General features: G+C 42.0%; 1 pseudogene; it reads left to right on the forward strand.

Annotated features, from left to right (window-relative positions):
• Nucleotides 1-11,311: 11,311 nt before the first annotated feature.
• On the forward strand, nt 11,312-11,690 carry LOC125463356 (ras-related protein R-Ras2-like; annotated as a pseudogene).
• The last annotated feature ends 16,132 nt before the right edge of the window (nt 11,691-27,822 follow it).

The raw sequence follows: 27,822 nt of genomic DNA on the forward strand, positions 1-27,822 counted from the left end.
GCCTGTAGTGTCCAGGGATGTGTAGGTTAGGTGGAATAGCCTTGGCAAATGCAGGTTTACAGGGATAGTGTAGGGGTGGTTTTGCGTGGTCCTTGGATGGTCAGTATGGATTCAATGGGACAAATGGTCTATTCCCACATTGTAGGGATTCTATGATTAATCTTTAGGCTCTCCATCTAATAACATCTCCAAGTCAGTTGACACAAGTTTGAAAACATGTGGAAACGGAGAGAGAGAAAATGAGAGAGTGGATAGTCAACATGGCTTAGAGCATGGGAAGTTGAGTTTTTGAAGAAGTGATGAAGAATTGATGAAGAGGATTGATGAAGGCAGAGTGATGGGCACTCAGCAAGGCATTTGGCAAGGCTTCACATGGTGAAATAAAATGGAACGCAGAAAGATCTAGCCATTTGAATATATAACTAAAAACCAAAAGAACTGTGGATGCCTTAAATCAGGAACAAAAACAAAGTTGCTGGAAAAGCTCAGCAGGTCTAGCAGCATCTGTGAAGGGAGGAGAAGAGTTAACATTTTGGGTCTGGTGACCCTTCCTCAGAACTCAGGATATATAAGTGGCTTGAAGGTAGGAGACAGAGAATGGTGGTAGATGGTTGTTTTTCAGACTAGAAGCCTGTGACCAGTGTGTGCCACAAGGATCAGTTCTGGGTCATTTATATAAATGTTTTGGATGTGAACATAGGAGGTATGGTTAGTAAGTTTGCAGGTGACACCAAAAATGGAGGTGTAGTGGACAGCGAAGAAGGTTAGTACAACAGAAGCTTGATCAGATGGGCTGAGAAGTGGCAGGCGAAGTCTAATTTAGGTAAGTGTTAAGTGCTGTGTCTTGGGAAGGCAGATCCTGGGGAGTATTGCTGAACAAAGAGATCTTGAAGAGCAGGTTCATAGTTCCTTGAAAGTGGAGTCGCAGGTAGACAGGATGGTGAAGAAGGCATTTGGTACACTTTCCTTTATTGGTCAGTGCATTGTTTATAGGAGTTGGGAGGTCATGTTGTGGCTGTACAGGACATTGGTTAGGCCACTTTTGGAGTACTGCATTTAGTTCTGGTCTCCCTGCTTTAGGAAAGATGTTGTCAAACTTGAAAAGGTTCAGAAAAGATTTACAAGGATGTTGCTGGGGTTTGGAGAGTTTGAGCTGTAGGGGGAGAGACTGAATAAGCTGGGGTTATTTTCCCTGGAGCGTCAGACAGTGAGGGGTGAGCTTATAGAGATTCATAAAATCATGAAGGGCATGGATAGGGTGAATAGCTAACGTCTTTTCCCCTGCGTGGGGTGAGTGCAAAGCTAGAGGGCATAGGTTTAAGGTGAGAGGAGAAAGATTTGAAAGGGACTTAAGGGGGCAACATTTTCACACATGTACGGAATGAGCTGCCAGAGGAAGTGGTGGAGACTGGTACAAATACATCATTTAAAAGGCATCTTGTTTGGGTACATGATTAGGAATGGTTTAGAGGGACATTGGCCAAATGCTGGCAAATGGGACAAGATTAAGTTAGGATATCCGGTCAGCATGGAGAGTTGGGCTGAAGGGTCTGTTGCTGTGCTGTACATCTCTGTGACTCTATAGCACTAGTCTTCACAGGATACCAGATAGCAATGCAGGTGTACACATGTTACGCAACTTATTTATTGTTTTGATAGAAATACCAAGGAAAATGAGTCTTTTTGAACATATGTGTAAGGGTGAAGACAAGTGTGATGATGAAGGTTTAGTACTTAGCAAAGCAGAGCTAAAAGGATTAATGCCACTCAGTTAATTTTCCCCAATATGCCATTTTCATGCTAGCATTTTTTTAAAATCTAGGATTTGCTCAACACCAACCACTTGCATTTAAATGGCACCTTCAGCAATGTACAATGTCCAAAGGCATGACACTGGAGCATAATCATATAAATGTGTTCAGCAATACTCCCCAGGATGTGCCTTCCCAAGACACAGCACTTAACACTTACCTAAATTAAACTTCGCCTGCCACTTCTCAGCCCATCTGATCAAGCTTCTGTTGTACTAACCTTCTTCGCTGTCCACTACACCTCCATTGAGTCATTCAAGGCAAAATGAGGGCTTGAAGAAGTAATTGTTAAAGGTTGTCTTAAATGAGGGAGAGAGAAATAGAGGGGGAGAGTCAATAATCAGGGATTTCCAGATCTTGGTGACGAAGTGATTTGGAGTGGGATTAACTATAGAAAGGACTACTGCTGCCATGAACCACTTTGTTCTCGATGTCTGGCTTGGTTTGTCCCAGTGCTATTGGTTCTGGTTCTGGTTCTTCTCGGCACTACTCCACCAGTAATATACACCTGGTATGGTAATTTCAACACTTTATTTGTACTATGTATATAGCTACAGTCTTGGTTAGAATTGTGCCTCAGTATAGAGTAATGCTTCCCTCCGAGACCCCTCTCAGAAGTCCTACTTATATCATGCCAACCTCATCAGTTTCGTCACTGTCTGATTAACATTAGCTCCTCACTCCATACTAAGGAGCTATGGCTAAAAGTGGAATGATCCAAAATAGGATGTTCAAGATGTTGTAAGGTCTGTACCTTAAGGCGTGACATCATGACACATGCTGTTCTGCAATAAAGCCACGCACTTCACCTTCAGCCTGTGACATGGGGTCAGTGTAATTGGTTGTTTATGTCTGTTATGCACAGTAATGTCAGTAAACATAGAGCCCAGATAAAGGGCCCTCGTGACACAGCGCTAGTGTCCCCACCTATGTGCCAGAAGGTCTCAGTTCGAGTCCTATCTGCTCCAGAAGTGTGTAATACCATTTCTAAACAGGTTGATATCTAGAATCCAGACCAAGTGTGTATGTCTCTGGTAGTTTTGTAATAAACTTCCAATGTCTGACTCAAGAAGAAGCCAGTTATGTGCAGTATGTGCCACACAGGTCAACAGTTAATAAACTACAAAAAACAGCAGAGGAGGACAGAATCAGATAGCCACAGAGATCCCACAAGGATACAGGGCTGGAGAAGATTACTGGAGACAACAGTAGTGTGAAAAGCGGGGAGCCAGCTAGGTTTTTAAGACTGTTGCTTATAGGTTCAGAGTTTGTGACATATGGAGCAAAACTTGGATAAATGAAGTCTAAATGCAGATCGCTGATGATCTAATTGAAGAACAGAAGGCTGTAGGGGCTATATGATTAATTTCTGTTCCAATGTCTCTTATATTTGCTAGAGAAAAAAATGCACAATAAATATTTCAAGCTTTCTGAAATTCTACAGACCAGAAAAACAATCTTCCAAACACAGTGTCTCCTTATGGTGAAGTTAATGATGCGAGAAGGAGACAAATTTAACTGCAAATTATCTCTCAGGAAGCAAAGATAACATCCTGGCCTTGAAATTACTCTGTTCGATTATTAGTGTATATTCAGATTACCGTGCGGGGGTGGACGGTTCCCTTATTACAATAATAGGGGTCTTAAACTGTTTTGACTTCCTGGGTTAACACCTGGGCTGAAAGAGCAAGCAAAGGAATCCCATACAAATGCATTAAGCTCATTTTCACGGAGAATAATTGCAAAGTGTCTCAACACCAGTTTTACAACTGAGAATAGAACGGTAACAGGAATTGCCCACGCTGATGCTAATTCCATGCTAATCTAATTAATGCTGCACACTGCAGCTTCTCACAACTTACTGTTGCTCCAATCTGAAAATATTGGATTAACTTTGCAGAATTAGCTCTATAAATAACCAACGAAAGAACATAAATATAAATAAAAGGTTTAGAAAAGGTTTTCGGAATAGGACGTCCACTGTGTGTAGCAGAATATGTCCTATAATGAAAGCACAGCTGCACATTGCAAAATGGCTGCTGAGGTGTCTAAATATTTTGCCTGAGAAAATATGATCTACACACCGTAATAAATCAAGTACGTGTCAGCCAGCAGATGCCTCTGATCATTGTGAGCTAAGTTCTGCTTCTCCTTCCTCTAAAGCAATTGACTTCCTATGTACAGATAACCCTTTGGCATTTTAATATAGCCTTCAGCCAATGGGGATACACATGCTCCAGGTCAATGATTTGTGGGCAGGCACAGGTAATGTACACACAGGCACACTTAGTCACATACCTGATAGCATCTTCTTTGTCATCTTTAACACTGTTTATCATCCATTAAACTTGTTAAAATGTGCAGGAAGAAAGCATTACATAAAGAGGTGTAAGGTGGGGTGTATAATGAGACAGCTGTGTTACAGCTCAGCACAATGTATTGCTCAGATCTGCACAAAAAACAGAACGGAGACAGTAGGAACAGGATTGCTGTTCAAAGATGATGAACCTGCCCAGTACATAAAATCATGGAGAACGTGCAATATAGAAAAACAATTGAACGAGCCAGTGTTTATGCTCCACAAGAACCATTTGCTAATCATCTCCACCTCTTCCATGTGCATATATCTCTTGTTCCCTTAAATATGTTTACGCTGGTGGGTCTCATCAATAGAATCCCTACAGTGCAAAATGAGGCCATTCAGCCCATTGAGCCCAGCACTAACACGCAAAAGAGCATCCTACCCAAACCCAGCCCCACACTCTGTTTCTGTATTTTCCATAGCTAATCCGCCTAACCTACACATCCTTGGACACTACGGGCAATTTAGCATGGTCAGACCATCTAGCCCGCACATCTTTGGACTGTGGGTGGAAACCAAAGCACCCGGAGGAAACCCGCACAGACACAGGAAGAATGTGCAAACTCCACTCAGGCGGTCATTAGTGGCTTGCATCAAACCTGGGTCCCTGGCACTGTGAGGTAGCACCATTAACTACTGAGCCACTGTGTCACCCATCCATACCTGATGGGAGTGCACTCCACAGTCTAACCACAGAATGGTGGAATGGTTATGGCACGGAGGAGGACGTTCAGCCCATCATGTCTATGCCAATTGTCCAAAAAGCATCATGATTTAATGCTATTCTGCTACCATTTCCTTGTACAGTTACATGTTGTTTCAATTCAAATAATCAGCTAATGCCCTCTAGATTGTTTCAATTGACTCTGTCTCCACAATACTTCTGGGCAGTGTGAGACCACTTGCTGTGTGAGAAGGGCTTGTCTCGCTTTACATTTAAATCACTTTAAATCTTGCCTTTTCCTTTCATTAGTGAGAACAATTTCTCTTTGTCTATTCTCCCCAGACCTCTCACAACTACAAAGCCTTTTGTCAGATCTCCTCTTACCCATCTTCTGTCTGAGAAGAATAGTTCCAGCCTCAAAAATTCTCTCCTCAATTAATGAAGCTGAGGATATTATTTGTTTACAACTCTGTCTACCTGTCCTGCCATCTTCAATGATCTCTACACATGTACACCCAAGCTCCTCTTTTCTTGCATCTCCTTAAGTGTTGAACCACCTATTTTATGCCATCTGCCCACTCCAGCAATTTGGCTTTTTTTTTAAGTTCTCTGCTGTCATCCTTATAGTTTGTAATTGTTCCTAGTTTGGTATCACCTAATAACTTTGAAACTGATCCCTGCACACCAAGCTCTAGATCAATAATATGTCAGGAAAAGCAAAGGTCCCAATCCAAATCCCTGGGTAACTTTAAAGCTCCTTCAGCCTGAACAATATCCATTAATCACTACTTCTTGATTCTTATCCCTTCGCCAATTTTGTACCCACATTGGTATTGCCCCTTTTTCCATGAGTTATAGCTTTTCTCGCAAGTTTGTTGCATTTTGAAATTTCATGTACATTCTATATTCCATCAACAACATTATGCCCAATGCCACTTTCCATGTCACTTTGATGTGTTAACAGAAGATGTTGGGATTCTCCATTATATTACCTGCCAGTCTTTTCTCACAATCCCTCTTTGCTTCTCTAATATATCTTTTCATGTCTACATTGAACCTTTTGTATTCCCCTTGGTATTTGATAGCCAACCCCTGTCATAACCACAATATTTTTGTTTATCTTAACTCATATTTCCTTTTCTTCCACTCAAGGAGGTCCAGGTTTATTTGTTTTTCCTTCCCTTTTGAGGCAATGTACCTTGACTAAAGCCAAAACCATCTCTGACAGTAGCTCATTATTCACCTACAGTTTTATTTCCCCATCAACCTTTGGTTCCAGTCTATCTGATCAAGCTATGTTCTGAGCCTGTTGAAGTTGGCTGTCCCCCTATTAATTATTCTTATTTTGGATTGTCCTTTTGTATCATCATTCTAAACTTTATGATACAATGATTACTGTCTCCTAAATGCTTTTGCATTAATTCTTGATCTACTTAGTCCATTTCATTTCCAAAATCAGGTCCAACGGTACATCCTTTCCTGTTGAACTGGACACATGCTATAATTGTTAACTTTCCTGAACACAATCGAGACATTTTTGCCATTCTTCACCCTTAATGCTCCCACTACCGCAGTCTACATTCAGGGAGTTAAGTCCCCAGTCGTAACCATTCCCACAATGTTGGCATCATTCTGAAATTTGCCTGCAGATTTGTTCTTCTACATCCTTCTTACAACTGGTGGTCAATAGTCTACATTGCACAATGTATTTGCATATCTTTCATTCCTTAGATCTAGCCAGATTGATTCTTTCTTTGAACCATCTGGCATATTCTCTTTCTCTAGGACTGCTGTACCCTCCTGCAACCCTTGTTACAGGAACTGAGAAGGGTCACCGGACCCAAAACATTAACACTGTTTTCACCTTCACAGATGCTGCCAGACCAGTTGAGCTTTTCCAGCAACTTTGCTTTTGTTCCTGATTTACAGCATCCGTAGCTCTTTCGGTTCTCATACATAGTAACCCTGATTTCAGATTTTATTACTTTCTGCTTTACTCCAACTTTTGACAGTCTATTCTCTACACTATCCATATCTCTAAGTATTCTGTGACCCTGGCAGATTATCTAATGTACTCTCTTAGCTCCAACACCCCTGATGAGTTAGTATAAATGTCCCAAACAGCACTAGCAAGATGCCCTGCAAGGAACTTACCCCAGATCTGTTCATGTACGACCTTCTCCAGAGCCAGTCTAAGTTTCCAGGAATCTAAAGCACTTCCTCCTGTGCCATCTTTCCAGCCACACATTCGGCTAACTCATTGTGCTTCATCTATGCTCACTTCTAGACGGTACTGAGAGCAATCTAGAAATTATTACACTTTTGGCCTGGCTTGCTAATTCTCCAGACAAAAACCTGAAAGCGCTGTAGATGCTGGAAACCTGAAACGAAATCAGAAATTGCTGATTCAGGTTTGGCACCCCTTCCTCAGAACTCAGTTCTGAGCAAGGGTCACCGGACCCAAAACATTAACTCTGATTTTTCTCGACAGGTGCTGCCAGACCTGCTGAGATCTTCTAGCAATTTTTGATTTTGTTGCTAACTTTCTACCTATATCCCTACAATCTGATTACAGACCCCTATCCCTCTCCCTATCCCAATCTGTACCAATGTCAATCAGGGCTCCTGGCTGTTCACCCTCCTACAGAGCAATGTCCTGCAGCTTTGACTCTGGTATCAAAAAAGCAACAAACCATCCTAGAGTCACATCTACAGCCACACAAAAAAAAGCCTGTCTGTTGCTCAAAATAATGAATCCCCTATCACAAATGTTCCGAGGAACCAGCACTCTCACCAGCTTCCAGATGGAAAATTGATTTGCGAGTGAATCCCCAAGGGATTCCTTCATGGCCTGACTGCTTCTCCTGAACTGCTTGGTGGTCCTCCCATTCCCTTTCTTCGTCCAGGTCCTTAAGCTGCATTGAGACTGCCTCCCTGAACATGTTGTCTCCTGAACCCTTAGCCTCACGGATGTGCCACAGTGATTCTAGCCACTGCTTCAGCTCTGAAAGCCAGACAACATCTTCCTGTAGCTGGCAGTGCTTTCTGGGAGTCAGGCATCAGACCTGAAAGGGAGCAGCCCAGAGCGGGAGGCTATAAATTGTAATTGAGTCTTGAGGTCTATAACTCTGACCTGGGAGTTTGAGAGGCACATCATTAAGCTGCCCAGAACTGGCCCACACTGAGTTTGAAAGGAGAGTGTAAAGAGAATGATGGCAAAACGTAAAATCTATAGGATCATTGTTCAGTCAAAAACATTCCTAGGGTCTGTTGAGAAATTGCTATAAATTAGGAAAGTGCATTATTTCTAACGAAGTTGCTATACTGGATTTAACCGAACAAAATCTGCAATAAAATGAAATAATTAATACGAGGTAAAGTTAAGGAAATAATTTTAAGACACGGCAGCTCAGTCAGTTGAGTGGAATGTGTGGTCTGCAATGTATGGGAAGTCATGAACCCTGCATGACCCCAGGCACTTCTACTGGAAATTGGATTGAATTAAGTAGTGACGATTTTACATGAACAAACACCCCACCACCCCTGTCCTCCCCCAGTTCTGGGTGAAGCTCGGAGTGGAAGTGTCTTCACTATGTCTGTCTTGTCAAATATTTTCGGAAATCTGTTTGTTTACTCCCCACGCAGCCTTCTCAACAAAAGAGCCTCACTCTGTCGAATTTTTCCTGATTATAGTAATAGCTTTTCCATCATCCTGTATGTATCACACCCAAAACTTTCCTCTTGCACCTTTCGATAGCGTAGATTATCACTTCATCCCATCCCACATCGGAACTCCACAGAGAGAGTGACAAGACTCCATAGGCAATAATGCCAACATTATGTTCTGTTCTTCCACAGAATGTTTGTGTAGATGGCTGGGCCAGTACTCACTACACATTCCTAATTGCCCTGGAGAAGGTGGTAGTGAGCTACTTCCCTGAACTGTTGCAGACCAGTTATTGTGAAGGAAATTCTAGGATTTGAGGCCAGCAACAATGAAAGAGTGGTGTCATAGCTCCACATCAGGATGGTGGGTGGCTTGGAGGGATATTAAAGGTGATTTTGTTCCTATGAATGTAATGTTCTTGTCATTCTAGATGGTTAGGGATAAAGAGTTTGTAAAGACAGGTGCTGTCAGAAGGGGGTAATTTGTAAGGGGAGAAAATTCTACCTTCTTGGCCACTGGCTGAAGTTCTCAAAGGTGTGAAGTGAGGAATGTGTGCCACCATATGAGAAGTGGCCAGTCAGTGGAGTAGGCAAAGGAAAATCAATAGTCTGCCCCAGCCACCATCTTCCCAAATTCACTCACTCTTTTTATCAAATGACAAGAGAAAGAATGAGAGATAACAAAGTGTGGAGCTAGGTGAACACAGCAGGACAAGCAGCATCTTAGGAGCACAAAAGCTAAGTATGAGTAGTGGTGATCACATTGGGGCCAGTAGTGAAGGGACTGGGATTGTAGCATTGCAGGGGTTCAGGGGATCTTTGTGAGGAAGACCATTTTCTTCATTGTCTGCAGGGATCTGCAATTGCACAGAGGCTAGAGATTCTGCAGCGAGTAACTCACGTCCTGAACCCTGAAAGCCTGTCTACCATCCACAGGGCACAACGCAGGAATACTGTCCACTTCCCTGAGGGGGCGCAGCTCCAACAACACGCAAGAAGCACGCTCCATCGCTCCATCCAACCAGGACACAAAGTGGCAGCTGTTTGTATCATTAGCAATAGTCACATGAACTGTCATGGCCTCAAGAACGCTGTAAACTATCAACTTCCCAAGGGCATTTAGAGACAGGCAATAAGTTCTTATCCAGCCAGCAATGCCCATATCCAGTGAAAGAATAAAAGAAAACCCAGTAGCAAGAACAATTTGTCCTTCTATGAAGTACACATAAGCAGGTAGCCAAGATGTAGATTTGTTCCTTCATTGTCTATTGCTTGATGAATTAAGGCTGTGAGTAGTTTTGAAATTGTTATCCATGTTGACAGAAGCTGTCAATACTAATAACTGATGGAAATCTGTGTAGTTGCTTCCACTATCACCCAAAATGTGAACAGAATATAGTAAAGAGCAGATGCTTGGGAGAGACTTTAAAGCAGCAATCTACTCTTCCAGCTCTGGCATCTTGTGCATTCCCAGCTTTTGGCAGTCAGCTTCCTGGGCTTTACGTTCTGGAAGACACTCTCGAGATCTCTCCACCTCCCTTTCCTCCTCGAAGACAATCCACAAATATCTATCGCTTTAATCAAATTGTTCATTACCAATCTGACAGTCTTGAAATGCAACTTGCTGTCATATTCTTGTCTGATAATCACACTTTCATATTCCCATGGGACATTTTTCTCCAGTTAAAGCGCTTTTACATTTCTGCATAATGTGGATGAGCCACTCTTACTTTTACTGGAAAAGCATAAAGTCCTATAAATAGTGAGGTTAAAGCACTAATCAGTTATTTATTATTTCATGTGTTTTAGCCGAAATGAGTCTTGAATAAAACAGAAATTTCAAGGGAAGGATATTTCTTTCACCTCTGTTGTGTGGAGCTGCTGAGAGAAAAGAAGGAGCTTATAGTTCCTGTCTCTTGGAAGAGAAGACATGACAGGCATACAATCTCCATCTGAAGGAAATGTAAATGCAACCCATCTTTATTTTTAAGGATAAATTTAAAAATCCAAAGCACAGAGTGTGCCTGGGTGCGTCAAAACAATTCCACTAATGTAACACTATGACTTTGTCAAGAAATACCACGGTCCCTTGACATCATTTTGCCTTGTAGATAATACAGAGTCATAGGGTCCTACAGTACAGAGACAGGGCCTTCAGCCCAGACTGCTCCATGCCGACCAAAATGCCCATCCACGCCAACCCCATTTCCCTGCACTTGGCCTATATCCTTCTAAACCTTTCCTATCCATGCATTCATCCAAATTCCTTTCAAATGTTTTAATGTATCCACCTCAACTACTGCCCTCTGCGTAAAAAGGCTGCCCCTCAGGTAGTGGTGTCTGGTTTTATAGTGCATGATTGCTAGCCATTATGACAGAAAAGTACATAGAACCACCTAAAGGACATGACAATAAAGGCAATAAGGAAGATGGAAAATGCTTGTTCTAAAGCCTCTAGGGCCTTTAAATAAGAATTAAACTCTCAAACCAGTACCATCCTCAAATCTTTACCAACAATATTCTCATATTGTTTACTTATGCTTTGCTCACACAAGTTACCAATATAACCCTGAACTCTTCACCAACATTATTCACTAATGTTTCCCTGAAATCACAAACACAGCAGTCACCACATGAGCCATGAAATTTTCTCCAATAGCTTAAAATTCTCCCTTATGGAACATAAAATATGGAACAGTACAGCGCAGTAGATGTCCTTTGGCCCATGACGTTGTGCCAACGTATTATCCTACTAAGACCAATCTACTATCGATTTTAGATAGAGCAGGACAAGACGCGTTCGGAGTCATGCATGAACAATGTATGAGAACGGGGGAGGGTTTCCTGCTCGCCTTCACTGTCACTGATAGAGGAAGCTTTGAAGAAATTTACAAGTTCCAAAGGCAAATCCTTTGAGTAAAAGATCATGATAAATCCCTACGATCCTTGTTGGTAACAATGCTGACTCAGAACATCAAAGGCAGGTGACATCAGAACGGCAGCAACTTGCAAGGCAGTTCAAAGTAACATACATGGAGGCTTTAGCCAAAATTCGATTGAATGTAGAAAAGCTTTTCATGAACTAGTCCGAGTTATATGAAGATTTCAAGAGCAAGAATGTCCTCCTTGTCCAGAACCTTCATGGAATGAGAAATAGAGTTGTAGCTGTCACTGTGTAGTGTTTTGAGATGTTTTTGCCTATATTCACCCAGATCTGCTAAACCATATGTTCCTTTTACTGCCTTCAAAATCATTTTGTGTGTCTATCAGTATTGTCCCTTTACCTGCATGCTTACTGTTTGGCTGCAGGGAGCCTTAGTCTGATAAAGAAATTTGCTGTGTAATGCTCTTAAGAAGCTGGGAAATTTGCCACTCTTTCCCCAAGCTTCCAGGTTAAATTTTAAGGAAACGAACACTAAGGCTGCTACGTAGTACGTTCCAGTTCTACTTGTATCTCACAGTTCTATTTGTTCCAGGAATGGTATTGCTACTAATTATGAAAGAAATTTTGGAATATAAGTTGATTTGAGCTAATTTGCCTGTGAAGTGTTTAAAATCCTTGCTGACATGTCTTGTGCTAAGTGCCATTTAACGTCTAGTTCTATGGTTACATTGCTAATCGGCTATTGTACAGAAGGATCCTTTGTTTCCAAAAAAACGTATCAATTGATAATGAGGAAAGGGCAGCAAGTAAGGGTGAACTGACCATTTTTTGCCCTGGGTAACATACATAGAAATAAGCTTTAAACAGCACTTCATTGTTGGTAAAAGTCTGAGATTCATGTAATGCTAAATAAAAACTGAAAGAACTGCGGATGCTGTAAATCAGGAACAAAAACAGAAGTTGCAGGAAAAGCTCAGCAGGTCTGGCAGCATCGGTGAAGGGAAAAAACAGAGTTAACGTTTCAGGTCCGATGACCCTTCCTCCAGCAACTTTGTTTTTATTTATGTAATGCAGCAGTTTGTTCCAATGGCCAAATCCAGTCAGTCTGCTGTATTTATTTTAGCAGCCCAGAGAGATTTTCAAGAAATAATGTGGCTAAAACCTGTGATCTCACTGGAAATGAATTCTAGATTTTCTTTTTAATTATTTTAAAACAATTTCACATCATTGTCGAGGAGTTCCAAGTCTTTCTATTTGTCTTCCTTTGATGTGACTGCATTTTGGGATAAGGGGTTCAAAGTGCCAAAATTGTATTCGATTTTTCCTCAGACGATATATTAGGAGATGGAATTGATCCTTCCATTGAAGATGATTAAACCTTTTGCTATAACTTTTATACATTATTTTCTTATGTAAGATGGAAAAAGCTACATCAATACAGCCTCACAGATTTCAAGACAAGCTTCAATGGCACAGTGCGCATAGTTTTCACAAATATAATTCCTGGCCATGTTAAGCTAACAATGATTTCCAGCGCAGTCATCTCACCAGCTTACTGCCAAGATTGGTCTCTAGGGTGATTGTCTGTGTGGAGTTTGTTCATTCTCCCTGTGGCTGCATGGGTTTCCTCTGGGTGTTCCAATTTCCTCCCACAGTCCAAACCTGTGCAGCTTAGGTGGAATGGCCATGCTAAATTGCCCATAAGATTGCGGGCTAGGTGGGCTAGCCATGGGAAATGCAGAGTTACAGGGATACGATAGGGTTTTAGGTCTGGGTGGGATATTCTTTGGAGGGTCAATGTGGGCCTGATGTCTGCTTCCACCCTGGAGGGATTCTCTGATTCAATGAGAGCTACTTCATTTCCTGCTCCTCTCATCTCTTGGGGATATTTTCAATAGATTTCTTGTGCTCACATGAGGCAAAAGCACAACAAAAAAGCTCAGAGGTGTCAAGTATGTGTAAACTGAGATCCTCAGTGACCAGTTCGGAGACTTACAAGTTGATAAGTTAGCATCTTCAGTCAAGGAGAGCATGTTGAAACTTGTACAAAATCTTGCTGTAGCAGCAAAAAGCCCAAATGAATAGAGGAATTGCTATTTTCTATCCCTCAGGGAACACATGATTGCTCATGTCCAATTTCTCCTTCTCTGTGGTGGTGTCTCAGTTCTTCTTCAGTTTCCTTCTTTGAATGATGTAGAGCTAGCAGTCCCTGCTGAACCAGTACTGTCTAAAGACAGATTGACTGGTGAATCATCACGCAACTATTGCAAAGGGTCATGGCAAGAGCAGAAAGGATGCAGAGTTTTCTGTGACGTGCAGTGACTGTACTTCAGAAAAATAAACAATGCTCTCTGAAATGCATGTCCCAAAAGCTTTGATTTTTAAATGACTGTAAGAATCTAAGTGATTCTAGTATATAACACCACAAGATATAGGAGCAACATTAGGCCATGTAGCCTATCGAGTTTGCTCTGCCATTTGATCATGGCTGATATGTTTCTCAACCCCATTCTCCTGTTTTTCCATTAACGCGTTGATCCCCTTACTGATCAGAAGGCTATCTATGTCTTAAAGACATTCAAAGGTTTGATGTTTACAGCCCTCTGACAATGATTTCAACAGATTCACCTCCCTCTGGCTGAAGAAATTCCTCCTCATCTTAGGTCTAAAGGGTCATCACTTGACTCTGAGGCTGTATCCTTAGGTCTAGACTTACCTGGTAGAGGAAATATTTTCTCCATGTCCACTCTAGCCAGGCCTCTCAGTATACTTTCTAAATTCCATCAGTACAGACCCAGGGTTCTCTGCTACTTCTCATATGACAAGCCCTTCATCCTGGGATCATTCTTGTAAACCTCCTCTGGACTCCTTCCAAGGTCAGCACATCCTTCCTTCCATATCGGACCCAAACTGTTCACAATATTCCAAATGCAGTCTGACCAGAACCTAATGCAGCCACATCTCTGCTCTTGTGTTTTTGCTGGCTTGAAATGATCCCTAAGTCCCTTTATGCTTCAGCTTTCCAAGTCTTTCCCCACTTAGAAAATAGTCTATGCCTCCATTCTTCCTTTCAAAGTGCATGACCTCACACTCTCCCACATTGTACTCCATCTGCCACTTCTTTGCCCACTCTCCTAGCCTGACCAAGTCCTTCTGCAGCCTCCCTGCTTCATCAATGGTCCCTGTCCCTCCACCTATCTTTGTGTGACCTGCAACCTTAGCAATGACACCCTCAGTACCTTCACCAGATTGTTAATCTATAACAAGAAGAGTTGTGGTTCCAACACATGCCCTACAAGAACTCCACTACTAGCCAGCTGCCATCCTGAATAAAACACTATATACCCACTCTGTGAAACCCAACTGGTTCACTAATGTCCATTAGGGAAGGAAACTGCCATCCTTACCTGGTCTGACCTACATTTGACACCAGACCACAGCAATGTGGTAGACTCTTAGCTACCTTCTGGGCAATTAGGGATGAGCAATAAATGCCACCTGGCCAATGATGCTGTCATCCCATGAATGACTTAGCAGAAAAGACTTCCAAGTACGCCACAATCTTATCGTTAATAATGGAGTCTAAAATCTTACCAACAACCAAAATAAGGCTAACTGGCCTATAGTTTCTTGTCTTCTGCTCCCCTTCCTGCTTAAACAGAGGAGTTACAACAGCCAGTTTCCAGTTCTCCAAGACTCTCTCTGACTCCAGTGATTCCTGAAAGATCACCACCAATGCCTCCACGATCTCTGCAGCAATCTTCCTTAGAGCTCTGAGGTGTTGTCCATCTGTATTCAAGAATATGACACACCAGAATCATTTTAAGAATGAACAATTAAAGCAGGCCTGTCCCATAACCTGTGAATGAATAAAGAAAACAACCACATTGTAGTTTGTGATCTTGCTGTGCGCTGTGTAGATGTCATGCTTCCTGCCTTTACAGAAATGGCTGCACCTCAGATATGCTTAATTTTCTGTAAGATCCTTTGGGAACATTCTCCGTTTGACCGGCAATCCAGATTCTGTTGAATGGCTGAGGTTAAAACGCATCCCAATTGGTGTTTGGGGCCTTTGGTAGTTTAGCTTGGAGATTCACGGGAAAACAAGATGCATTAAAAAATGTTAACAAATTAAAAAGTTAACGGAAATCTATTTCAAAGAGGTGTATTGTTGTGTACCCTATGTAGCTTGCTGTAAACCAGCAAGCCAAGCTATAGCTAGTTATTTCTGAACTTGATTCCTAAACTTTCTCTGTGTTGCACATTCCTCGGTTTGATGAATAGATTGGTAATGCATTATTAATTTTCAATACGAGGCCCACAGTGTTGTCAATTAGAGAGTGTGTCAGTGTTTTGATGGGAACTAAATTAGAAGCTCTCACCATTGCACAGTTACTTTAGGGATCATTCATCAAAGAGAAGGGGAACATGACAAGCTGTAGTCATTCCCCAGACCAGAACCTAGAGATATGTGTTCCTTGTGTTTTCCTATAGACATGTGACAATATACAGAGTTGCACTGTAATGATAAACAGCATTCACTGCTGCAGCACTCAAGGGAACTTGATTGTCTCTGGTGTGACCTCCCTCAAGGGAACAGGGTTATTGAATCAGGCTATGCATTCCAAGGAGAACAATCTCAAATAGCTTTCTCTTCTCCCGAATTTTCATAAAAGATAAAATATTCCTAACCGCCCTAACATCTTGTGTGGAGTAAATAAATTTCTTTTTTAAAGAAGTGCCCCTGCTTTCCTTTCTTGTAACGATGCAAGGCATCCTTGAATGAATGAGACAGTGGGTATAACCTCTTTAACAATGTCTCTCTATTTCCATGCAGCAGGCAAGGTACTTCTGCAGTAAGTACCTGATGCATAAATTACATTCTCTCTTACCAGATGAGACGAAGGCAGCAAATGTCAATGCTAAGAACCTTTTTTCTTTTAAAAATCAAGCCAGTTACAACAGAGCCTTGTTACATTTGTCTCTCTTTGATATCTCTGTCAGCTGTTTTCTTACAGATTTAGTTTGAATGTTTTCATTTTAACTCTTCAAGTGTCCTTGCAGACCAAGGGAATCATTCGTCTTTTGATTGACTGGTTTCATTTTAACTTGTTATTAGCTGAGGGCTTTGATGAAGGAAGTCTGGCATTTCAGTGATGCTGCGAATGTATTTTGTTGTTGTCTTCCACTGGAGTTTGGAAGAATGAGGGGTGACTTGCTTGAAGTGCACAAGATCCAGAATGGTCTCGACAAGGTGGACATGGAAATGACGCTTCGTCCTGTGGGTCAGCCCAGAACTAGGGGGCAATGTTGACAAATTCAGGGCTCCCTTTATGAACAGAGATAAGGAGCATTCTTTTTCCCCCAAGGGTTGTACAACTTGGAGCTCTCTTCCTCAGAGGCGGTGGAGGTAGCATCATTAAATGTCTTTTTAAAGCACAGGTCGACAGATTTTTGTAACGGCACGGGATCAAAGATTATCAGAAGTAGATGAGACGATGGAATTTGAAGCACAAACATTTGAATGGCAGAGCAGGCTTGGAAGGCCAAATGGTCTACCTTTCTCCTTTGTGTGAATATTCAGATGATGCTGCCAGAGTGAATAGCATGACAGCCCCAAAATCAGGAAATTCTGGGTTCGTATCTTGCTGAGAAGACTTGAGCATGAGGTCTAGGTTGATACTTTAATGTGGTGCTTCAGGTGCAGATGGAGAGTGTGGCAGTGACTGCCGTGACAGAGTGTGGTCTCCTGAGTTTTTCAGGCAATGTTTAATGTGAAATTGATCACTGAGCTACAAACCATCCTGTCAGAAGATGAAAGTGTGTCAGGACTGAGAGCGTGCTGCATTACTGGAGGAGCTATCTTTTGAAAAGTATATTAAGTAGAGGTCTACCTTTGCAGATATTGAAAAATAACCTAAAATATTTATTAGCAGTGCAGGGACTGTCCAGCCAGAGCATTGAGCCTGTGTTTATTCTTCACCATCATCGTTAAACCAAATTAATTCAGCATTTATTTTCATTCCTGTTTTTGAGGGTTTACTGTGCACTAATTGGCTGTTATTTCCTTCATTGCAATAATGGATACTGCATATGAGCTCAAAAACTTGAGACATCCTGGAGGTGGTGGGAGGTGCTATAGAAGAGCAACTCTTTCTCCAGCTGACCCGAAACATACTAGAAAATTGTTGGGGTGCAATTGTCACTCATAAGTCCATTCCACATTCTGCCCATGTTTCCTATCACTTGAACTTGGTCAATCAGGTATCTAAATGGGATGTAATAGGACCTTCTGAGATACTAGTATCCAAGAGCAGCAAACAATCCTGAGGATTCAGTCCCCGCAAGAGATGGGGCCAAACACTGCAGGGTGACAGGCCCATGCTGTGCTGAGGGTGGGCTGCGGTGCTGTAGGTGCTGTCTTTCATAGGATCAGGATTTCTGACTCCTCAGGTTCATTTAGGAAATCCCCCAAAAGCAGCAACTTGGCCACTGTGTGTTTGCCACCATCAGCTGGTCTTCATATAACAAGGAAGATCCAGAGATACTAAAAGAAAGGTAAAAATGTGATTAACAAGGATAGCATCAGAACGAAAAAGATTGTACAAACTGGACCTCCTCCTCTTTAGAAAAGGCAAGTCTGAGGGTGGATTCAGATTTATTTAAAATTATAAGGGTTTGATGAAGCAGATGTAATGAAGATGTTCCCACTTGCTGGGGAAGAGGGGATATTAAGCAGCATAAATTTAGATTAAACAAGGACATTTTTCATGAAAAGAGTGATTAGATTGGGGACCTGACTACTCTTTGCTGTGGCTAAGATAAAAAAAATTGATGCTTTTAGCTAGTTGCAGACATGAGGGAGAAAGGAATAGAAAGAGCAGATAAAATGAATGTAGAAAAGTGAGAGGAGATTTAAACACCGGAATCAACTAAACGGAAAAGCAAAATGCTGCAGATACCGAAAATCAGAAATAAAAACTACAAATGTTCAAAATACTCAGTAGGTCCAGTGGTATCTGTGGAGTCAGAAACAGAATTAACATTTCAGATTGATAACCTTCCTTTAAAACTGCAGAAAGATGGAAGTTCTGATGGAAGGCTATCAGTCTGAGTCATTAACTCTGTTTCCACCTCAGACACTGTCAGACCTGATCAGCCTTTCCAGCATGTTCTGTTTTCAAAGTGAAGTACTCCACTTGGCGGGCAAATGACCACCTTCTCTGCCACACTGTTGTGTATGATATGAATACTGGTCAATATCTGGCAGGCATTTCTGACATCTCATTTCTGTTCCAGGTCAAGATCTCTCTCGCTGTCCATCGATGTTGTTCTCTCTCTCTCTTTCTCTCTCTCTCTCTCTCATGTACCATGTCCTGAAATGGTGCTGGTGACCATAAATTTCTGCGTTGGTTCAGGGCTATGCTTAGCAGGGTAATATAATTCATTCACTTTCCTCAAAGCACTGGCCAGGAATCTCTCGAGTTCTTAGCATTATTTTGTGTAAGAATTAGCAGATTAACACCTACCCAGTATTTGGCAGCATTATGAATGTATCTTCCATGGTCAACAAGTCCTGGAGTCCCTGAGATTCTGGCCAGCCACTGTGCCTTCACCAGCATAGGAACATGACAAAATTATCTACAGTAAGTAAATAATTCCATGTCCCCTCCAACCTGCAGGTCTCTCACTGTGCTGATTAGAATCCATCTTCTCTCCTACATTTTACCAAAGCTACTATGTTTTGTGTTCCATTGAAATCTTTTCCTTTACAATTTATGCTGTAATAGTATATGCAAGTGCCTTATGGCTGCATGGTGACTCAGGCATTCACACTTCTACTTCACAGAGCCAGGGACCTGGGTTCAATTCCAGCCATGGGCGACTGCTTGTGGGGAGTTCGCACATTCTTCTTGTGTCTGTGTGGGTTTCCTCCAATTTTCTTCCACTGTATAAGGATGTGCAGGTTAGGTGATTTGGCCATGCTAAATTGCCCATAGTCTCCTGGGATGTGCAGACTAGGTGGATTAGCTGTGGGCAAATGAGAGTTATATGGTGGGGAAAAGTGGGGGGGGGGGGGGGGGGTGCAGGGGGGGGAGGTGTAAGAGAAGGATGCCCTTCAGAGACTGTTTGGGTTGAATGGCCTGCTTCCATATTGTGGGGATTCTACGACATCAGGAAAACAGAGAACCAAGGAGAGAGAGAGAAAGAGGAGGGAAGTATGTAAAAGAGAGTGGATTGAGACAATACATTGGGGAGCTTTGTTTTCCACAACGTGTATATGTACAAATGTAAATTAATAATGTCACAGCAATAAAGAGAATGACAGAACCCTTGTTCACAGAAAATAGTGAAGTAAGGATGATGGAGATCAAGAGGACTGATAGCCTAGTAGAAAAGGAAACCGCCTATAAGAGAGTATGCGTGTAGAGGTGCAGACAGCAGCCCAGAGAGACATGGAGTTAGTATCTTACAATGCTGACAGCAGTGTATACTTAGAGCACAGTGTCTGCTGTTGTTACTCCTTCCTCATCGTCCATCTTTTACCCTGGCTCATTCCCTTCAGGTTTCAGTCATTGTTTTGATGCCCTTTCATGACCTTTCACCTTGTCTTCTCATGAAAATAAAATTAAAAGAGCCAGCGCTGTGAAATCAATCCAGCATCTGCCTTTTAACTGGGGACTTAGCAGGATACAGGGGCCTTTAGAGATAAGAGATGGGCCTTAAAAGGGATATCACTGCAAAAGACAACACATTCCCCTTCAACCGATCAATCATTGCCAGGAAGCAAACAGCTCTAAAGTATGTACACTGATCCTGATTGGCAATAATGAGCCCAGTAAGTGCCCAAGTACGATAACCATTAACCCAAGTTCATCCCAGGTTCATTCCCCAGTCTGCACTGAGATTGTTGTTGTCATGCTGAGCAATGGTGTCATCACCCTAGGGAAAGGGAGGAGAAGAATTAACCACAAAGTTCACAGAGTAGAAGAAGCATTCAATACATCTCTGATATTGTTAGATTTTCAATAGAAAGCTGTCTATTCTAACCCCATTTCGAGACATTTTCTCCATCACGTTTTTTTCTGAAAGCCCTTCCGTGCTCATTGATCTACACTGACTCTCAGAGTCAGAGAGTCATAGAACTGTACAGCACGGAAACAGACCCTTTACTAGAACTCATCCATGCTGACCACGTATCCGAAATTAATCTAGTTCCATTTGCCAGCATTTGGCCTATATCCCTCCAAACCCTTCCTATTCATATGCTCATCCAGACGCCTTTCAAATATTGTAATTGAACCAACTTCCACTACTTCCTTAGGCAGCTCGTTCCATACACGTACCATTGTCTGTGTGGAATAGTTGCCCCTTGGGTCCCTTTTAAAGCATTCCCTTCTCACCTTAAACCTATGCCCTTTAGGATTGGACTCTACCACCCCAGGGGAAAGACCTTGCCTATTCACCCTATCCATGCCCCTCATGACCTTACAAACTTCAGTAAGGTTACCCCTCAGCTTTCGATGCTCCAGGGAGAGTAGCCCATGCTATTCTGCCTCTCACTTTATCCCAGACCCTCCAACACTGGTAAAATCCTGGTAAATCTTTTCTACACCCTTTCAAGTTTTACAACATACTTACCATAGCAGGCAGACCAGGAATGAATACAGTATTTCAAAAGCGGCCTCCCCAAATCCTGTACAGTGGCGACACAACATCCCAACTCTTATACTCATAGAACTGACCAATGAAAGCAAGCATACCAAATGCCTTCTTTACTATATCCTATCTACCTGGGACTCCACTTTCAAGAAAACTCTTGACCAATCAATGATAGTAAGGACTGCCAATGCTGGAGTCAGAAATAACACAGTGTGGAGCTGGAGGAGCGAAGAGAGCCAGGCAGCATCAGAGGAGCAGGAAAGCTGATGTTTCAGGCTGGAACCCTTCTTCAGAAATGGTGAAGGGGAAAGGGAGCTCTGAAATAAATAGAGAGGAGGGGTGGGGCTGGGGAAGGTAGATGGGATCAATCAATGTATTAATTTTAACATTCTCGTCCCTTGTTTTCAAATCCCTCCATACCCTTACCCCTTCTTCCAAATTTGAACCTTTCCCCTAATTTGCCTGAAAGCTCTTGAATTTCCTGCCTACACTTCTCAGCCTCTGTACCACATTTCCTCCTTTAAACCTAATAGACACAGTGCAGAAGTAAATCACGACCATCAAATCTGCTGTGCCATTCAATGAGATCCTGGCCAATCTGATCATCCTCAATTCCACGTTCTGCCATTTCACCACAACCTTTGATTCCCTTCCTGATGAAAGAGCTGTCTACTTCTGTTTTGAATACACTGATGATTCAGACTCGGTAATGGTCCACAGTAAGGAATTCCACAGATTCACTCCCCTTGGAGAGATGAAATTCCTCCTCACCTCTGTTCTAATTGGGAGGCCCTTTACTCTGAGACTATGCCCTCTGTTGCTAGGCCTTGCCACATGAAGAAACAACACCTTTACATCTCTGCTATCAGCTCCCTAAGTGTCATATATGATTCAATTGGGTCTTATTTTGTTCTTGTACTTAAAAGCTACCTTTCTGACCAAGCTTTTGTTCAACTGACCTAATATTTCCTTATATAGCTTAACATCATACTTAGTGTAATAAGACCCCTGTATAGGAACTGTATTGCATACATGTGCTATTTATTTGTTTAGCTTGCTTCTTTCATTCTTCTAGCGAATGTCCTCATGCTATTGATTTTTCAAGCAGTAGACACAGTTGTTCATTATTTGAAAAAGTAAAAATAAATTAAGTTTAAACAACACCTTTCATGACATCAAGCCATCCCAAATCAGTTCATAACATGTGACTGTAAGAAATGGCAGTGGGGTAGGCCATTGAGCCCCTCGAGCCTGCTGCACCTTCAATTGGAACATGGTTGATCCAACATTCCCCACATCCACTTTTCTGGCCATTCCCTATAACCTTTGATTGCCCTACTGATTAAGAATCTATCTATTTCAGCCGTAAACATACAGATGGGCTCTGCCCCACAGTTGTCTCTGAAAGAGTTCCAAAGATCATAACCCTCTGAGAGAAGAATTCCTCCTCATCTCAGTCTTAAGACCATTTTGTCTTGAGGTGTAATCACCGTGGTAACAAATTGCACTCGGGTAGATCCCTCAAATGATAGCACAATCAATGACCAGATTTTTTTTGTTGGTTGAGGAAGTATGTATGGAACACGAAAGGTTCTACAATTCTCTTTTGGATATGAAGAAAAAAATTGTTAGATATATAATGGCCAAGATCTTCTACTATGCCTTTTCCCATCTTATAATCCTACGATACAATGCTAATGGAAATGTTAGCCAGTTGGACTCCATCAAGGAAACAGCATGAGATTCAGACCTTGGAACACATTGGTTTATGTCATACACCAAGTAGGCGTCTTCTCAACTCGAGTGCATCTCACTAGGCTAACACTGAATGGATTGCCTTATGAGGAAAGGCTAGAAGGCTGAGCCTGTATCCTCTGGAGTTCAGAAGAGTTCGAGGAGAATTAATTGAAACATCTAACATCTTGAGCAGGTTTGACCAGGTCAATTTTGAAAAGATATTTCTCCTCAGTTAAAAATAAAGAATCACCATTGATCACAGAGATGAGAAAAACTTATTCTTCTCTCTGAAGGTTGTGAGTTTTTGGTATTCCCTTCCTCAAAAGGCAGTTGATGCAGAATCTTGAAATGTTATTAAGGCAGAGATTTTTGACTACCAAGAAGGTGAAGTTTATTGGGGATATGCAAGTTTGTAAAGTTGAGATTAAAATTACATTGCCTATGATATCATTGAATGGCAGAGCAGGCTTGAAGGCTGAATGCCCTACTCTCATCCCCTGTTTATATGTTCACTCGATCATTTTATCTTTCTTTCCCCTTTCTCCCTACATTTTCTTAACTAGCATCTCCTTAAATCAAACTGTGCTGTTCACTTCAACTGCATTGTGGCAGCATTCTCCACTAGGCTGAATACCGTGTTGGTATGGTTGAATCTTGCAGATGGATTATAGAATGGTCCCAGGTCAGAAGGAGGTCACTGAGCCCACCATGACTGTGCCAGCATTGTGCAGGAGCAACTCAGCTAGCTACCCTTTCCCAGTGTCCCTGTAAATCTGAATCCTTTTTGAAAGCCCCAATGGAATCTGTCTTCACCAGACTCCCAGGCAGTGCATTCCAGATCATAACCACTCACAGCCCTAACCACTGTTTCTTTTTCTGAGTTCCAGCCTCTGCAGTATTTTGACTGTTCTAATGCTCTCCTTTCACATTCTATCGTTGGTAATCTTGAACTCATGCCAAAAACTTTGCCTTTCCTAAAGTAAGTCAAACTCAATTCTTCCTGTGATGGCTGAACTGTACTGGCTCAATGTAATAAAGTGTGAAGCTGGATGAACACAGCAGGTCAAGCAGCATCTCAGGAGCATAAAAGCCGACGTTTCGTGCCTAAACCCTTCATCCTGATGATGAATGGCCTAGGCCTGAAACGTCAGCTTTTGCGCTCCTGAGATGCTGCTTGGCCTGCTGTGTTCATCCAGCTCCACACTTTGTTATGTTGGATTCTCCAGCATCTGCAGTTCCCATTATCTCTGTACTGGCTCAATGCTTTTTTGCCTGTGTGTGCAACCCTCGACATATATAACTGTACATATTTTATTTGTGCCCGCGTGTGAACATGTTTTTAAAGCCATAAAGTATAGAGGAAGAATTTAGAGTATTGACTCCAGTGAATATGCTCTACCATTGATCATGACTGATAGGTTTCTCAACTCCATTCTGCTGTCTTCTCCCCATAACCCTTGATCCCCTTACCAATCAAAAACCTATCTCTCTCTGACTTGGCCTCCAGTGCCCTCCTGCGGCAATAAATTCCACAGATTTAACCGCCCTTGGGCCAAAGAAATTCCTCCTTATTTCAATTCTAAAGGGATTCACTCAAAGGCTGTGCCCTCAGGTCTTAGTCTCTCCCTCCAGCAGAAACATCTTCTCCATGTCCACTCTATCCAAGCCTCTCAGTATTCTGCAAGTTTCAATCAAATCCCACCTTATCCTTCTAAACTCCATCAAGTACAGACCCAAAGTCCTCAACTGCTCCTCATGTGACAAGCCCTTCATCTCTGGGATCACTTGTGTGCAAGCAGGGGTAGGACTACACGTGGGAGCTGGGGACCCAGGTTTTCAGACAAAATATGAGCCATTTGCCACTTGCAAATTTCTTGCATTTAATCTGTTTTATATGTGTTTTTCCATTCCCTTCAGCCTTTGCAACCTCTTTGGACAGGGATGCACAATCTATCATGGTTATTTCCCGCAGGTCGCTTCCCATTCCTGTCTAATTGCACTGTTTACTTTCCTAATATATACATATGCTATATTTAAATGAAGTAGCAATGTAGTTGGATTTTGAGGCTCCCAATGGGCCATATAAACAGAAGGTGTAAACGATGAGTGTCATATTATTAAAATATCAAGTTATCAAGAAAATGTATCTCTTCATTCTCTCATTTTTCACTTTAATTCCCATTGAGAGAGCTTCTGATGTGGAAGGAGGTGACACCAATAAGGAGCAAAAACTATTTCCTGTAAAACTGAGAAGGAAGTGAATTTTACTCCAGTGAATTCTGTACTTGTCAAAATGACAGACCTTGTGCATTCACATATAAGGGAACTTTCAGCCACAGGAGGCGATGGTGGGGGAGAGCATGGAGCAGGTTGGCTGGAGTGGTCAAATTGTGGAAGGGTGTCATTGGGACAAGTAGGTTTCATGGGACAAAGGATCAGGTAGACCAGATGTGTACCACAATCCTAATTCTAAGTCAATACTGTGGAACCCTAACCCTAACCCTAACCCCAACCCCAACCCTAACCCTAACCCTATCCCTATCCCTTCATGTGTATAATGACCTGATGCCAGTGGAATAAGGAATCCATGTTTCATAGTCGTTGGGCTCTCCCCATGTACAAATCTCATATTACACATATCAAGCTGGGCACCAATCCAGCTGTGGCTAGAAAGGTTCCACCCTTCTTCTCTAGGTGCCTTTGGTTAAGTTCACACTTCAGAGACTTGAACTCCACACCAGCTCTTCTGTGTATGACAGAGGCAGTGCTGCACTGGTTCCTATACTGCTGGAGGTTCTGTCATTTGAAGAAGAGATTAAACGCACTCTACCAAACTCCATGGATGTGAATAATCACATGGCCCTATGTCCTGCCCTGTATTCAACCAATATCACCAATTCGAGTGTTTAAAAACGTGATGTTGTGGGATCTTGTTGTGTACAAATGAGTTGTGTTCCTAATGTTACAAATAGTGACTGCGCTTCGTCAGAACTTAATTGGCTGCAAAGCACCCAAAGACAGGAAAAGCACAATCAAAATATCAGTCATTCCTTCATATTGTTTAGATTTAGATTTAGATTTTATTTTCATGTGTACTCAAGTATAGAAGTACAGCAGTACAGTGAAAAGTATATATTGTCACCGTAATAGTGCCATTTTTGACATCAAGATATCTAGGCCCAAATAAAAACTCGGGTACAACGTAGTAAGAGAAACGAGAGTTTAAAAGTTAAACATTACTTCATAGAATAGTAGAAAATAAAGAAACAGCTTATAGTTTACATTAAAGTCTTTCATAGGTTAAACTAGGAAAATAAAGGAACAAAAACAGAATTTGCTGGCAAAGTTCGGCAGGTCTGGCAGCATCTGTGAAGAAAGAATCAGTCCTCAACTTTAGCCTTTAGAATGCCAGTGCTTGGAGAGAGCGGGTACAACAGCCTGCCTCTGGGACAGTACCACGAACTGGAAATCTAGGTGAGCTTTAGACAACACCTATTGACAATGGGAGAAGATAAATTTGTCAGTTACAGTTTACTATTTTGCAGGCTACCATGAGGTAGCAATAACAAACCAAGGGTCTTAGAAACTTACCATGGCATAAAGGTGTAAACTCGGCACAGATTGTAAACATTGCCTGCATCTGCCATTGCAACTTGAGGTGGCTCTTCAAGCTTTGCCTTGTAAGTGATTGTGTTGGCACAGGCTTGTGATAAGAAGATTCTTGAGCCGCACACTATCTCTTGAATGAGGGATGTCTGGACTTTTCATCTGTCCTGCAGCCATTCAAAGGATGCAATCATATTGAGTATGTCACAGGATGTCCGGCACGTTTTGCAGTTCAACTTGTACACGGACTCGGAAACTGGGATACGACCAGACAGATTGGGCGCCGGGGAAATTGGAAGGTGGGACATGATGGAGCACAGCTCCGCAAGGTTGTCTAGCTCAGTGGCCAACACAAGACCCGGGTTGGACAATAATTAGCATTCGAGGCCCACAGGCCAAACTACTGTATATTGTTTTCCAGCTGCTCCAGCAGTTGCAAGTTACGATGTGTTTCTCTCTGAGACACCTACGCAAATTCACCATGAAGTGACCCAAGCCATTTGGCAGAGAGTAGTATATTTTTGGTGGTATGCACTTGATGGGTTGAAAAGCCTTTTCTATACTGGATGATTCTATGATTCACACATCCTGCAGAACACAGGAGGTAAAAGTAACCATGCAAGCAGTAATAGAGCAGGAATATGACAATTCCTTGTTGACAATGGGTTTCACTGGTGGGTCAATCAATCCTATTATAAGTTTGTTCTCTCTGCTTCAGGTTTTCATTTGATTTGATTTATTGTGATCACATGTACTTTAGTATAGTGAAAAGCGTTGTTTTGTGAGCAGCACAGTACACGCAGATCATAGTAAACAAGGACATGGGGTGCTTAGACAGAGCAAGGTAGACAAGGTTACAACTGCACAGGAGATATGCACAGCAAGATCAACATTATTTGAAATCAGAGAATCCATTCATCTGACTAATAACAGCAGGGAAGAAGCTGTTCTTGAACCTGCTGGTATGCGTGTTCATGCTTCTGTATCTTCTGCCTGACAGAAGAGGTTGGAAGAGAGCAGTATGGGACCAGTGAGTTGAGGTACTAGAAGACATCTTCAAATGTAAGAGGGGAGGAATCAAGCTCCAGGGATGAGTTGTGCGATGCAGAAATTCACAATACCATTGGATGGAATTAGCAACAAAGTAGTGAAACAGTTCTTCGTGGCCAATGGACAGGGAATCAGGAGAGCTCTGCATAAAATTCAGTGATGCTGAAATAACTGATTAGTGTCACCACCTCTCTAATCGAATCCAGGAATTTGACAATAAAAAATAAATTGGTTTATCAACTTCATGAATAGAACTCTGACTGCTTTGTGTAAGACAGGCAATAGCAATGATTATAGTTCAGGCCCCTCTTGTAATTTGCATTGCTGAAATGTCTCTCCTTTATATCTTAATTAATTACTTATAAAAGTTATGAGCATT

Source organism: Stegostoma tigrinum, chromosome 25 (assembly GCF_030684315.1).
Source record: "Stegostoma tigrinum isolate sSteTig4 chromosome 25, sSteTig4.hap1, whole genome shotgun sequence".
Taxonomy (NCBI): Eukaryota; Metazoa; Chordata; class Chondrichthyes; order Orectolobiformes; family Stegostomatidae; genus Stegostoma; species Stegostoma tigrinum.